Source organism: Zootoca vivipara, chromosome 5 (assembly GCF_963506605.1).
Source record: "Zootoca vivipara chromosome 5, rZooViv1.1, whole genome shotgun sequence".
Taxonomy (NCBI): domain Eukaryota; kingdom Metazoa; phylum Chordata; class Lepidosauria; order Squamata; family Lacertidae; genus Zootoca; species Zootoca vivipara.
The window spans coordinates 36,438,671-36,452,448 of NC_083280.1; positions in this window are offsets into that span (position 1 = coordinate 36,438,671).

Below are 13,778 nucleotides of genomic sequence, written 5' to 3' on the forward strand. Positions count from 1 at the left end.
CTGAGCATGCTGGCTTGCCTTCTCTGTCTCCAAGAACAGCCACCTGGAGATTCTTGCAATTCTTCAACCATTGTGTTTGTCAGCAGGTGCCATTAGTTTTCTCTGCTATGTTTCACTGAACTGCAACATAACAACACTGCTGACATTTAATTTGAAGTTACAATGAACTAGATGTTTGCCACACTGAGCTGGAAGCCATCCTAAATCTTTTGACCTGCTGGGCATTCTTAACCTCCTGCAGACTCTATTAAAAGCGGCACACTTTGAGGAATGGAAGCATCTTGGGCCAGTGATGTTGTGATGAGCACGCCTTTAAGGAAAAGCTACCTCTGCACATCCCAGGAAAAGCTCCTGGGCAGCCATGGCAAAATAATGCTTTTCTGTTAACTCTAAAGTAAACCATACCAAGTTTGAGACCTGTATTTGCAAAGGATTACAGCTGACCTTGAAAGGCACCTTAAAACTGTTAGGAGGTAAAGTATTTTGATGGCTGTGTGGGAGCCGGCCTATTTTGAGATAGACAGTGCCACAGGGGAATATATAGATATAGATATATTCCCATGCAGCCATTTTAACACATTCTTGCATATGTGTAAGGGAACAGGACCAATTACTTGTGATAAATTCAAAATTCTACACACATGCACTCAAAATCAGGCACATAGCAAGGGAGGGGCAAAGGGGACGGGCCACCCCTAGCTCCACTCTGGTGGGGACAGCGCACGGGGGCTGCGCCCCTGGCCCACCCCTTGCCTCCTCCACCCAATGAGGAAGAAGCAGAGCACGCTATGGAGTGGGTTGCTGGGCGGCGCCGGCAAACTGCGAGCAAGCCTCTCTGTGGTTTGCCGCTGCTGCCGCTGCCTGACAACCTGCTCTGTAGTACGCTCTGCTTCAAAGCGGCTGGCCGAGCAGAGCAGCAGCACCAACCCGGACGGACTGCGCATGTACGGACATGCGCAGTCTGTCCTGGTGCGCGTTGTGCATCGTGACATTACAATGCATGCGTCAGGATGCATGCGCGCTGAAGAGTGATGCCCCATCCCCAGGGGGTGCCACCCCGGGCAGCCAAACGGCACCGTTTGCCACTGCTCAAAATTATGCTAATATTTGCCATTTTCCTGTCAAATGGGCAGTCCCCCCGCCATTGCCAGTGCAGGGGGCCTAATCCAGATTGGGATCCTAGCAAGAAGGGTAGGGAAGAGTTAACCCTTTGCCCCCTACAGTGGCCCTGATCTCAGTTCCTGCCTTCCTCGTATGCCCATTTGTGAAAAGCAAAACACCGTACTTAAGGCCAGACTTATGTATTTGAGGCCAAGTGTAGTTTAGTCCCCAAGATCTACACTTCAGGGCAAGGGTGTGGAACTTGATCTGGCAGGCAGGGAAGATCCTTATCTTCCCTACTTCTTGCAGGCCAAATTTCATAGATGGGTGTGGCTGCCCACCTGTCAATTACCCGATGTCACAATGATATCAGGGATCATCATCGGGACTCTTTGGAGGATTTGCAAAGAGTTTTGATGTGCCACTGATCAACAGGTTTGAAGTCATTCCCCACCAAGTTTGCTTTCAGTAGGAATTTGTGGCATGACTGAGTTCTGCACAGGGAATTCAATTGCATCTCTACCAGTCCCACATCTAATGTTACATATGACATCAGGTGTGGGGCAGGTTGCTGTGTTTTGGGGGAAACGGCTTTGTGGGCCAAATTAGGATGCAGGCTAGCCCACGTGCTAAAGCTTAGGGCCAGAGCCTGTGGTTTTCATACAGGAACTCCCAGATTCCACCTCCAGTTAAAAGGATCCCAGGTAACAGGCCTGTGAAAATCCGCTGCCAGAGATGTTGGAGACATTCCCGGACCAGAGGGACAGATGCTCTGGCTCATTATAAGGCAAATTTATGGGTTCCACTCAATAAAACATTAATCATACAAAAAAGGGAGGGAATGTACAGGTCTGTGGTTTAGGAAGCTTTGAACTCCTCTCTGGGATGTCAGTTACTGCCACATATTTATTTAATCTCCTTGGATATCTTATCAGACCATTAAGAACGGCTAAATAAACAATGCCATCAAGGTGAACCTTTGTCCTTGCTATATACTTTTCCAAAGAAGCACAACCGGTTCCAAAGTCTGGGGTTCTTTTAAGATAACAAGATAATTTTAGGCTTATTCCAAAGACAAAGCCCTGATTCTACCTCACTGACACTGGGCACAGAGTAGGAGATGTTGGGCACTTGCCTTCCATGGTCTCTACCTTTTTTCACATGCTTGAAATACAATATTTTGTAGCTGGGGGAAGTGCTATGTTCTGTGCATGTTTATTGGAAATAAGTCCCACTGTGTTCAATGGGGCCTACTCCCGAGGAAGAGGGTATAGAATTGCAGCTTTCATTGCTCTTGCAATTGGGATGCGGCATGTGGATATGTTGTATCATGGTCACACACCTATTGTCTAACAGTAGGGGAGTGGAATAACTGACAACCCCCTGCCCCATTTCATTTTTTTAAAAAGAGTTTTTATTTTCAATGTGTGTGCTTCAAATTCTAAACACTATTCCACACTATTTCTCAAAATCTGGAGAGCTCTCCTAACAATAAATTCTGCAAATGCCAGCAAATGTACTACCTTTGCTGCAGTAACAAACTGCCATTTTGTGAACATTTATGTATTTTTCAACTGCTCATCTAACCTTGATTTTTAAGAAAAGTGACAAATCATAATATTTCTGCTCCTTGCAGATATGCATTGGAAACCAGTGCAGTTGAAGCATCAATACACTAACAGTGGAACAATCTGAAGAAGACCCAAGAGAAACCCACCAGGGCCTTTTCCAGATGGCCTGTTTATTGAGCATTCACCCTGATTTTGTTCACACACAAGTTTCATGGAAGGTTATACAGCCAGCATCTACTGTTGGTATTAGAATTGTTTAGGGCAGCTTGATGTGGGGAAAAAAACTATTCCCTCCCTCCTGCGCCCCATGAATATTTACTTTTATACAAAAATACACAATTAAAACTGATGTGGAAAACATATGTGTATCATCTATTATAGTGCAGTATTAATCACATTGTTTTAATGCATGTATCACAATGCATGCATACAATCTTAACATATAATAAATTAAGCGAGAGCAACTTGGAATGAAAATTTGACCTTCGATGTGGGAAGGTAGAACTGTGCAGGGGAGGCAGACAAAGGATACACTGGGGCCTTGTCCAACCCCCACAGAGCAAGCTTATAGCAACAGTCCTGTGGGAAGGAACATCCGAAGCTGGTTCTTGCTCTGGTGGAGCTAGTTCTTTTGTTCTTTGAGCATGTGGTTCTTGGTCTATCTGTTGTGTTTTATAAATGTTATTAGCCGCTTCGAGGACTCTAGCTGAAAAAGCAGAATATACGTAGATCTGTTGTCTTTGTCCATGGAGTTTGTCCATGGAGTGCTCACTGGAAGGACAGATCGTGAAGCTGAGGCTCCAATACTTTGGCCACCTCATGAGAAGAGAAGACTCCCTGGAAAAGACCCTGATGTTGGGAAAGATTGAGGGCACTAGGAGAAGGGGATGACAGAGGACAAGATGGTTGGACAGTGTTCTCGAAGCTACGAACATGAGTTTGACCAAACTGCGGGAGGCAGTGCAAGACAGGAGTGCCTGGCTTGCTCTGGTCCATGGGGCCACGAAGAGTTGGACACGACTAAACGACTAAACAACAACAACAACGTAGATCTACTAAAGAAATAAAACATAGCCTTGCTGCTTATAGTGCATTCATTCTGATTTGTTTACATAGATAAGACATCACTTGATTTGGCCATGACCTCACATTTTCCAGTGCATTTGCCTATCACTTTTCTTATCCTCCAAATAGGTCTGTCTTTCTTTCTTTCTTTCTTTCTTTCTTTCTTTCTTTCTTTCTTTCTTTCTTTCTTTCTTTCTTTCTTTCTTTCTTTCTTTCTTTCTTCAGGTTTGTTCTGTTAGAGTGCCAAATGCAGTATATGATTGAATCATACTCACAAAATAGTGACAGTGCAGAAGTAGGTGGGGACACATAAAAGACGTTAAATAAAGTTGTTTAACAGTGCCATCTACTGAACCAAACTGCAGAACAGCACTGCTAACCTTTCTCTTTTGAATGTCTACTGTATAGGGATAGTTTGATCCTGTTTACAGAGTTGCAGCCGTAGAAGGTTTGTTGCAACAAAAACAACCAAGAGTCTTATGACATTTTCAAGTCTAGCCCATGGAAGGCCTAAGCTTTCATGGGTTCAAGTCCATTTCATCAGAAGCTTGGAGTGTAGTTCTTAATAAGTGGTATAAATACGCAAGCTTTCCCCTGATGCACAAGGGCTGTAAACATTGAGGTAAGAGTGCATAGCTGCCAAGTCTCCTGTATTCCCCGGGAAACCCCCGTTTTTCCAGCTGTTCCCCCCCGGTTTATTCTGGCGCTGCCGCCATTTTGGAACTGGACGGAGCATGCTCAGAAGCGACTTTTGATGCTGCTTTGCCCAGTTCCAAAATGGCTGCAGCGCAACTTCTGGTGCGGTGGCCATTTTGGAATAGGGCAGAGCAGCATCAAAAGTTGCTTCTGAGCATGCTCCGTCCAGTTCCAAAATGGCGGCAGCGCTTCTTCTGGTCTGCTACTTCCGGTCCAGTCCCTTATTTCTCAGGCCGGAACTTGGCAGGTATGGTAAGAGTGCAGGGTTGGGATTTTTTTTATTATTCCATTCACATTTTGTGAAACCAAAGAAGAACCAAAATACAGGCATCCTTCAAAATCCAAAGTTCTCTGAATTTTGCAATGCAGTTGTCCAGCCAAGTAACTCAAGTAATGTGTACAGAAATGCATATACTTAGGTAAAGTGTGCATAAAACTAATATATCAGTGAAAACAACATACAGTACAAAATTAATTGTATTTTGGAAAATTGCACTGCAAAAATGAGTATATTAGGCAAAATTGCATACAAACATGGGTACAGTGGTACCTCGGTTTGCGAACGCAATCCGTTCCGCGGAGGCGTTTGCTCGCCGAGGTATTCGCTCGCCGAAGGCACGCTTCTGCGGGTGCGTGAAGTGCTGATAGAGCGCTTCTGCGCACGCGCGTGCTGCGCAGATCGCTTCTGTGCACGCGCGTGCTGCGCAGATTGCGTCTGCACACATGACGCCACGGAACCTGGATGTAAACACTTCCGGGTTCACAGCGTTCGTAAACGGAGGATTTCGTAAATGGAGGTAGTCGTAAACTGAGGTTCCACTGTACAGTAATACTCTGGTTCCGCACCGCCCTCCTTGCGAACGCTTCGGGTAACGAGCTCCACTAACCTGGAAGTAGGTGCTCCTGGAAGCGAACTTTGCCCCAGGATGCGAGTGGAAGTCACGCGCTGGAGGCGCATGAACAGTGAACAGTTAGAGCCCAAATGTATTGTTAGAAATGCTGGGTGCCACCCCCACTCGTTGTCGAGCAGCAGCAAGGTTCCAGGGGGTTCCGGGCACTCACCCAGGATCTGTGTTCCTTTGGAGAAATGAAACACGGCAGAGACTGCCACAGCTTTAAGAAATGTAGTTTATTCATCTATTTACACCTTCAGTCTGCATGAGGGAGTCCAAATCTTAAAGCAGGTAAAAGTAAATCTTACAGCATGGCCATCTCAAGCAGGGCTTGTTTCCCATAGCATTGCAGCACTGGAGTCAAATGCATCTCTCCCAAGCCAGCCTTCAGCCAGCCTGCCCAAGGTGGATCCCAGTCCTCCCCCCTCCCCCTTCCTCTTCCCAGCACACCTTGCTCCAAAGACCCTCTTTTCCTGAGGGTTACCCTGGCAACCTTCCAAATCCCTAGTCTCTGTACACACCTCAGGGCAGTGGGAGGGGGGGGGAGGACAGTTTCCCTTGTATTTCCAATGCCCCTCAATGACCCTGTATTGTTTCTTAATGGCCCTAGCTAGCCCAGGAATTCATCTGCAGCTTGCATTTCTCCCTTCAGATCCCAAATAATCAAATTTCTACCATTTATTAATTTATAGGGTTTAGGGGGGATTCCCTCCAATTTATAACAATATGCTGTTCTCATTGGTGCCAATAACAGACACAGAAACGTAGAATGCTCAGGTAGTTTCCTTAATAGCTGCTTCATTTGCATTAGTGGTTTTTACCTCTGAAATGCCACAATTCCTCAGCAGCTTTTTTCCCTTGAGTTCTTTTGACTCTGAATGGATGAAACGAATGACTGGCCCTTTCGCAACAGTACTGAATGGGTTTTTCCACCTAGTGGTGGCTCTAGCCCACATCCAGCTCAAATCACAAACTGTGCTGGCAATATCAAAAAGTCCTAAGGTCACTGGTGCCCGGATAGATTATCTCTCAGTTTTCTCTTGAGCATACAATTGTGCTCAATGGCTGGATTGCCAATCAGCTGTCTTTCCTGACCCTTCAGTGATTGCTTTCTCATGTTGATGATTCACTAAGGAATAAAAGCTAACAAAGGACTTCTTCTTCATCTGAAGAAGTGTGCATGCACACGAAAGCTCATACCAAAATATAAACTTAGTTGGTCTTTAAGGTGCTACTGAAGGAATTTTTTTATTTTGCTTCGACTCAGACCAACACGGCTACCTACCTGTAAAGGACTTCTCTGTGTAGGAAAGAGAATAAGCAGAAAGATCTGGTTGCGAATTTGGAAAGAAAGCAATGCCCACAGAATGCATCTGTGAACAATAACTACAGAAACTTAAAAGAATTCATTTGCTCTTTTTTCCCTTATGGGGTATCCAAGAGCCCGTATAGAGTCCCTATCGGTAGGAGAAAATAACAGAGGCCAACCAGAGAATATTGAGAAGCAAAGCAGCTAGTAAGCCTGATCTTTATTAAACTGTTGCAACAGGGTCATTACTCACCATATGCAGGAGGGAGGAGGAGCCCAGAACAATGGCGTACAAGCCCTTATACAGTGGTACCTCTACTTATGAATAACACCACTTATGAATGTTTCTACTTACGAACGGAGCTCTGTCCGCCATCTTGGATGCAGTTTAGATAGGATTTTTTCTACTTACGAATTATTAGATAGGGTTGCTTTGACTTACGCATTTTTTCTCCCAATGCATTCCTATGGGATTCGACTTACAATTTTTTTCGACTTACGAATGTGTGTTCGGAACGCATTAAATTCGTAAGTAGAGGTACCACTGTATAGACTCTTTGAAATTGCCACCCTGTAAGCTTAAGGCCACCCCCCAATACATCATACATACATCATTGAAGGGGTGGTCTACAGCAGAAATCCTGTCTGGCAGGAAACCTGTTGATGGGTTTACCTGGAGAGCCTGGCTATTCTTTTGTGATGATAAATACTTAATTCCTGAGTCCAGGTCACAGGCTCAGCCTATTTATACCCAAATGTGCCCTTGAGTGCAGAGACAATGGGGAGGTTTTCCCATTTCCTTGCTCCTTGCAGAGAGACATTTGAGGTCAATTTGGGAGAGTCAAAATGGTTTCAGAACTATTTTCCTGTACTATTTCAGACACATGGTTTACATACTTATGTATGTGTTGCCTTGTAAATTATGAACATTTAATTTATATATTTGAGACCTTAAATTCTTATAACAATATCAATATGATACAATATTACCATCATTTTAATAAGACAATAACAATGGTCAGTTGCAAGCAAAATAAGCTAGCTTCTTCTTCTTTTTTTGGCTGCCTGTTACTGCATACAGAGACATGCTTTTGGTGTTTGATCAAGGACTACACAAATAGCTGGGCCAAGGTTGGACCTTTAACTTCCTCTAAATAGCTGGTCAGCACTTCAGATGCAAACAGGATTAGGGTTCAAGGTGCATGCAATAGGGAAAAAAGTCACAGTGCCTATTCAAGGAAGAGTCTAGTGAATAAGGGAATAGGGCTGGAACTGATGGAGAGAGCAAGGCCATTCTGCGGTTCACCTCAGATGCCAGATCTGTGCCAACTGCACATCTGAGGGGAGGGCATTCCAAAGACCTGCTGCAGAACTATGGTTATATAATTGCAGGCCAGGAACACCAGTCTAGTCATTTGTGTCAACACTTGCAAGGCTACTCCTCTCTTGCAGTAAAGCCCTGCCACTCTGTAAAAAAATAATCTAGTGTTTGATTGATTTTTGGACGTTGCAAATTCCCATCATTGCTGCACTAGTTCACCCACCTACAGGTATATTGAATTCATTATTAAGACAGGGAAACAGCAACACAGCTGCCCTCTTGTAACAGCATTATCCCTGCCATCTGTAAAGTGGGAATGGGACAGAATGCTGTGGTCACCGGAACAGGATTTATAACTGTATTGTACAAAGACATAATGCTGCTAGGGCGTGGTTTGTCTAACTGACCAGAAATGCCTTCAGATTCCGATTCCGAATTAGAAATGCAAACACATAAACTTTAAAAAAATCTTTATGGTACCTCTACACGTGCAGCAGTACTCTTCATTACGTAATTGAAGAATAGGGCATCTGTGGTCCTCCAGATGTTGTTGGACTACATCTCCAGAATCTCCGGCTATTGACAATGCTGACTGAGGTTAATGGGAGTTGAACAACATCTGGAGGGCCATAACTTCCCCGTCCCTGATACCATGTAAGAAGGGCTGCAACCCTATCTATAATGACCTGGGGAAAACTGCCACTGAACTAAGCAAAACTCAGGGGTGCCAACTTGAATAAAATATTGTGGGGGCCCAGGTAAGCATGATGCAGCGCACACACACCATTTGAATGGGAATGCCTATCAACTTTGCGGGGACCTGGCCCCCACTAATATTTTATTGTGGGGACCGAAGCCCTCACAGCCCCTAGGAGTTGGCTCTGATGGTGGAACTTAATTCTGACTGAGACATGTGTTGGATTGCAGTCTTACAGTAAGACTGCAATCCAATGCATGCTTACGTAGGAGAAACATTGGGATGCAAGCCTGCATAGACATGCGTAAGGCTGCATTGTAAGTTACGGCCATCGGTCACAGCTGCTTAAACAATCCCTTCACTGAACCCTTTTGAAATGCTCTGTCCAAGGTTGTGTGAAGATCGGTTGTTTGCTTAGCAAAGAGCCAGGTGTTTACATGTAAGGTAGTAGATTAGCTTTGTACTTTTGCTCCCCAGATGTGACATTGAATTGGGCTTCAGCAATCTGGAGCCTGAATCAGCTAATTCACACAATTCTTTGCCTCCTCTGTTCATTATAATAATGGGTGTCATTTAATTCCCAACTTCTACTTCTCTAGAGATGATCAGTTTAACCAGCATCTAATTCCTGTCAAGAACAAAATATTTTGGACATTAAAAAAATCTGTCCATGCTCTCACAACTTTTTGTGCAACATTTGAGACATGCATACAATGTCTTGCCCTTGCAAGTCTCCCTAGAAAGATTTATTGTATGTGCATATGTGATTTTTTACTAGACCGGACAGATATATAATGGAAATTGCAGGTCCACAGTGAGTACAAGCTTTTGAGTTTTCCAGAGATGCCAAACAGAACGATGTGGGGAGGGTGAGGTTTCAACTGATGTTCAAATTGTATAGGGTTGCCAGACTCAATAGAGGACAGGAATTCTGTGCCGTTAATTGCCCTGCTCTCTTTTGAGTCTGGAAACCTTAAAGAGAAACCAGCAGACCCTTTGTTTAATTTCCAAGCAAAGGGTCTGCTGGTTTCTCTTTAAGGTTTCCAGACTCAAAAGAGAGCAGGGCAATTAAAGGCACAGAAGTCCTGTCCTCTATTGAGTCTGGCAACCCTAAAATTGTAGTGTCTGCATCTGGGCACAGTCTTAAGATGGAATGTGGTGCGGGGAGCAAGCATAACAAGGAGAGGAGTTAGTAATCAAACAAGACCCTTTTGGGTGCTGGTTGGCCTAATAAAGATTTTGCCCCAACATGGATTTTGTAATTATACATTTGCAGTCTCTGGTGTGTTGGGCGTCAAAAATGTTGAAATGTCGAAATGAGTGGTCTGGCAACAGATTCAATCTAAAGTATTGCAGCATTTGGGTAGCTGCAGCTGCTAGAAGTTGCTAGAATAAGGTAAAGTTTTCCTGACCTCTTCTTCCTCAGGGTTTGTGTGTTTTGAGTAAGACTGATGCTCACATTCCTCAGCAAGGATAAATACAGGGAGCGGTGTGGCATTTGTGTATGACGGGCATGTAGGAAGGTGCTGTTATTTAACAAGGAAATCTCATTTTGACCCCCTGTACAACCCTTTGAGTTATCCACCCTGTCACTGGAATTAGAGTTTTTCTGCCTTTGTCTTTCCTAACAAACTTAAATGCCACAAAAACCTGACAGCATTGTGGTGTTTGTTTGTTTGTTTTTTAAAAAAACCAACAGAGGGGAATTTGCAACAAGAAAACATTGTACTGTAATCCTCTTCAGATGTTCTGTACTAGAGTTAATTAAACATGAGGTGGTGGCACAATGATGTGTCAATTTTGGTTCCCTCAGGATCCCCCTTTTTACAATCTTAAATTCAGCTCTCCACATTTGCAGCAATTGTGTGTGTGTGTGTGTGTTCATGAAAATTCATCAGCATTTTAGTGTGACTTCTCCTAGGAATTTTTTTTTATATTCAGTTTTGACTAATGTACACATTTTTGCCTGCAATTATCCTTAATAATAATGCATTTTGTGTGTTATTTTCATTAATGTCTTCATTTTCACGCACACTTTCGCTGAATATATGCATTTTCGTAAACATTTTTTGGTTGGAGAATTGCATTGCAAAATTCAGATAATTGCAATTTCAAAGGGTGGCTGTGTTTCAGCTTTCATGCTGTTTTGGAAAGTGCAGACTTGATAGATTTGGGTTTAAATGTGTACTGAATTAAATTATTCCTCCACCCCAAGTCACTTGCTCACACTCCCCCTTTGCCATTCCGGCCACCTTCTATTAGTTGGAGGGGGGGACAAGCAGAAGGATCTTTGTGTGTTTTAGAATGCACAAGGAAGTTACATGAGTACTGGAAGCTCCCTGCTTCATTAGTTTCCTTTCCAACTAGTGGGGGGAGGTGACTTGAATGGTGTCAGGAACAGCAGACCTATTGCATTTGCTCTCCTTGCCCACCTTGTGTGCTTTTTTAACCCTAATATGGAGCATCTGAAGAGGGCTTCTGCATCCCTGAGGGGAAGGTGTACATTATCTGTTTCCTGTTCACTGCTTCTCTGCTCCACATTGCACCCCTAAACTGTTTTTCCACCTGTGAAAGTAAACATATATGTGGGGTGGGGAGGGGCTGCCCCATTGCTTCTCTATTCAAATTGCCCACTAAGCCACCTTTTCTCATGTGGGGGTAAATAAGTTTGAAACCCCAAGGTAAGGAAAGTACCTAGGGATAGGGGAGGGAGGTAATTTGGGGCAGAAAACTGACAGGCATAGAAAGTGTTAAATACCCTCTCTCCTCTGCTACTTTTCATTGTTGGAAGCGATCTCCAAACAGCTTTCCTGTGTCTCCTTTTTTATTTTTTATTTAAGACTTTGGGGTTTTGTTACATACAGTGTTTACTCAGACCTGTCATAATATCTGGAAGCTTTAAAAGTCTTTCTTTCTTTCTTTCTTTCTTTCTTTCTTTCTTTCTTTCTTTCTTTCTTTCTTTCTTTCTTTCTTTCTTTCTTTCTTGACTTTTCAGGCCATATGACAAAGTTTGAGATCCCTTGGCACAGTGAAAATCCAAAGCCGGAGAATGTTGGCAAGCTATCAAAGGCTTTACAAGAAGTCAGGCAATGCGGTGCCACAAGGCGTCGTTATTTATTTATTTTTATAAAGCTACCCTAGGAAGAAGAGAACTGAAAGAATGGAGAACAATCTGCTGATTCATTGTAGCAGGAAGCTGGTGGGGGGCAGCGGAGTGGAAACATTATTAGTTTATGCTGAGAGATCTTGGTTTTGCTGTCCTCAAAATACCTGTTTAGGCATTCTCCTTATAGATTATGATCTAGATGGAAGTCCAAGTACTACTAACACATAGATCAACCTTCCCCAACCTGTTTGGGACTACAGCTCCCATCAGCCTCAGTCAGTATATCCAATGGTCAGAAATGTTGCAGCCCAGCAGCTTGCGGAGGGCTAACATATAGCGATTACCAGCAACAGATCCATTTTTATGGACAATTGTCAAGACCCAGCACATAAAATTGAGTCGAGCCCAAGAAATTGTGCTCCCTGAGGGAGAGAAGCAGATGGTGGCCCCTCCCCAAGTCAAGGTGCAAAGATGATGCAATTTCGCATTTGAGGCAGAAAATCCCCCAAGCAACTCTCCCCCTCTTTCACAGTAAAAATAAGGGGGAGGGGAGACTGACAATTTAGTGTCATTTCATCACCTCCAAAATCAGCTCTCTGGTAGCCACATCATCCTACCTAACAGCAGGGCCAGTCCTGCCATAGTGGAAGCCTGCATGCCAAGCCTGCATGCCACACCACAGGTGCTTTGAAAATAAGCTGGGTGTTTTTAGCTTTACACACATGAAAAGGGAACAGGTAAGGTGGCTGTACTAAAAGGTAATAAAATAATAGAGTTAAACGTTGATTTAAAAGTCAGGTACTATAAGAAGAGAGAGCAGCAGGGGCTTTGTGTACCGACATCACCAGGTTAGCAGACCAAAGTGATGCACAGCTTACCTGGTCAAAGTCTTTCCTCATTATGGCAAGATTTACTATATTTCTATTTAACATACTAATTATAATTTACCCGCTGCCTTGAGTGAAATCTTTGGGAGAAGAAAAGGCTATGGAGTAACCCCTATACAAATCCAGAGTGGAGTCCGTAAAGTGATTGGATGGCATCTTATATGCCTCCTTATATGCCATGCCTTATATGCCTTATATAGCATCTTATATGCCTCCTCCTGACAAGCTGGAACGTGTCCAGAGGAGGGCAACCAAAATGGAAAAAGGCCTGGAAACGATGCCTTATGAGGAACGGCTTAGGGAGCTGGGTATGTTTAGCCTGGAGAAGAGAAGGTTAAGGGGTGATATGATAGCCATGTTCAAATATATAAAAGGATGCCATATAGAGGAGGGGGAAAGGTTGTTTTCTGCTTCTCCAGAGAAGCGGAAACAGAGCAATGGATTCAAACTACAAGAAAGAAGATTCCACCTAAACATTAGGAAGAACTTCCTGACAGTAAGAGCTGTTCGGCAGTGGAATTTGCTGCCAAGGAGTGTGGTGGACTCTCCTTCTTTGGAGGTCTTTAAGCAGCGGCTTGACAGCCATCTGTCAAGAATGCTTTGATGGTGTTTCCTGCTTGGCAGGGGGTTGGACTGGATGGCCCTTGTGGTCTCTTCCAACTCCATGATTCTATGATTCTGTCAACTGGTGATGTATTGCTCTGCTTTCCTTTGGACCACATCAGCAAGGCCAAGAAGGGATTTTTGTCATCTGGGCAGCCCAGGACCTCCATGCATACTGCTCAGGCTTGTGGCCCCAAGAGGTCACTTCAGTGCTGCTAATACAGCAGTTTGATTTCACCACAAAGGTGCACTCCATAGTCTCTCAAGGCAGACAGATGCCAACAACAACAACAACAACTGGTCACCCTAGGGTCAAACCTCATATATGTGGGACTGTTCTCTTCACATGCTTTAGCAATCCTTGGGTTTGAGGGGCAGCAGCAGAAAGGAATCTATCTATCTATCTATCTATCTATCTATCTATCTATCTATCTATCATCTCTATTGGTATAATATAGGAATACCAATACAGGCAAACAGAAGAGGATGCAGATTTGTTTAACATCTGCAAATATTAGAAATGCATTTA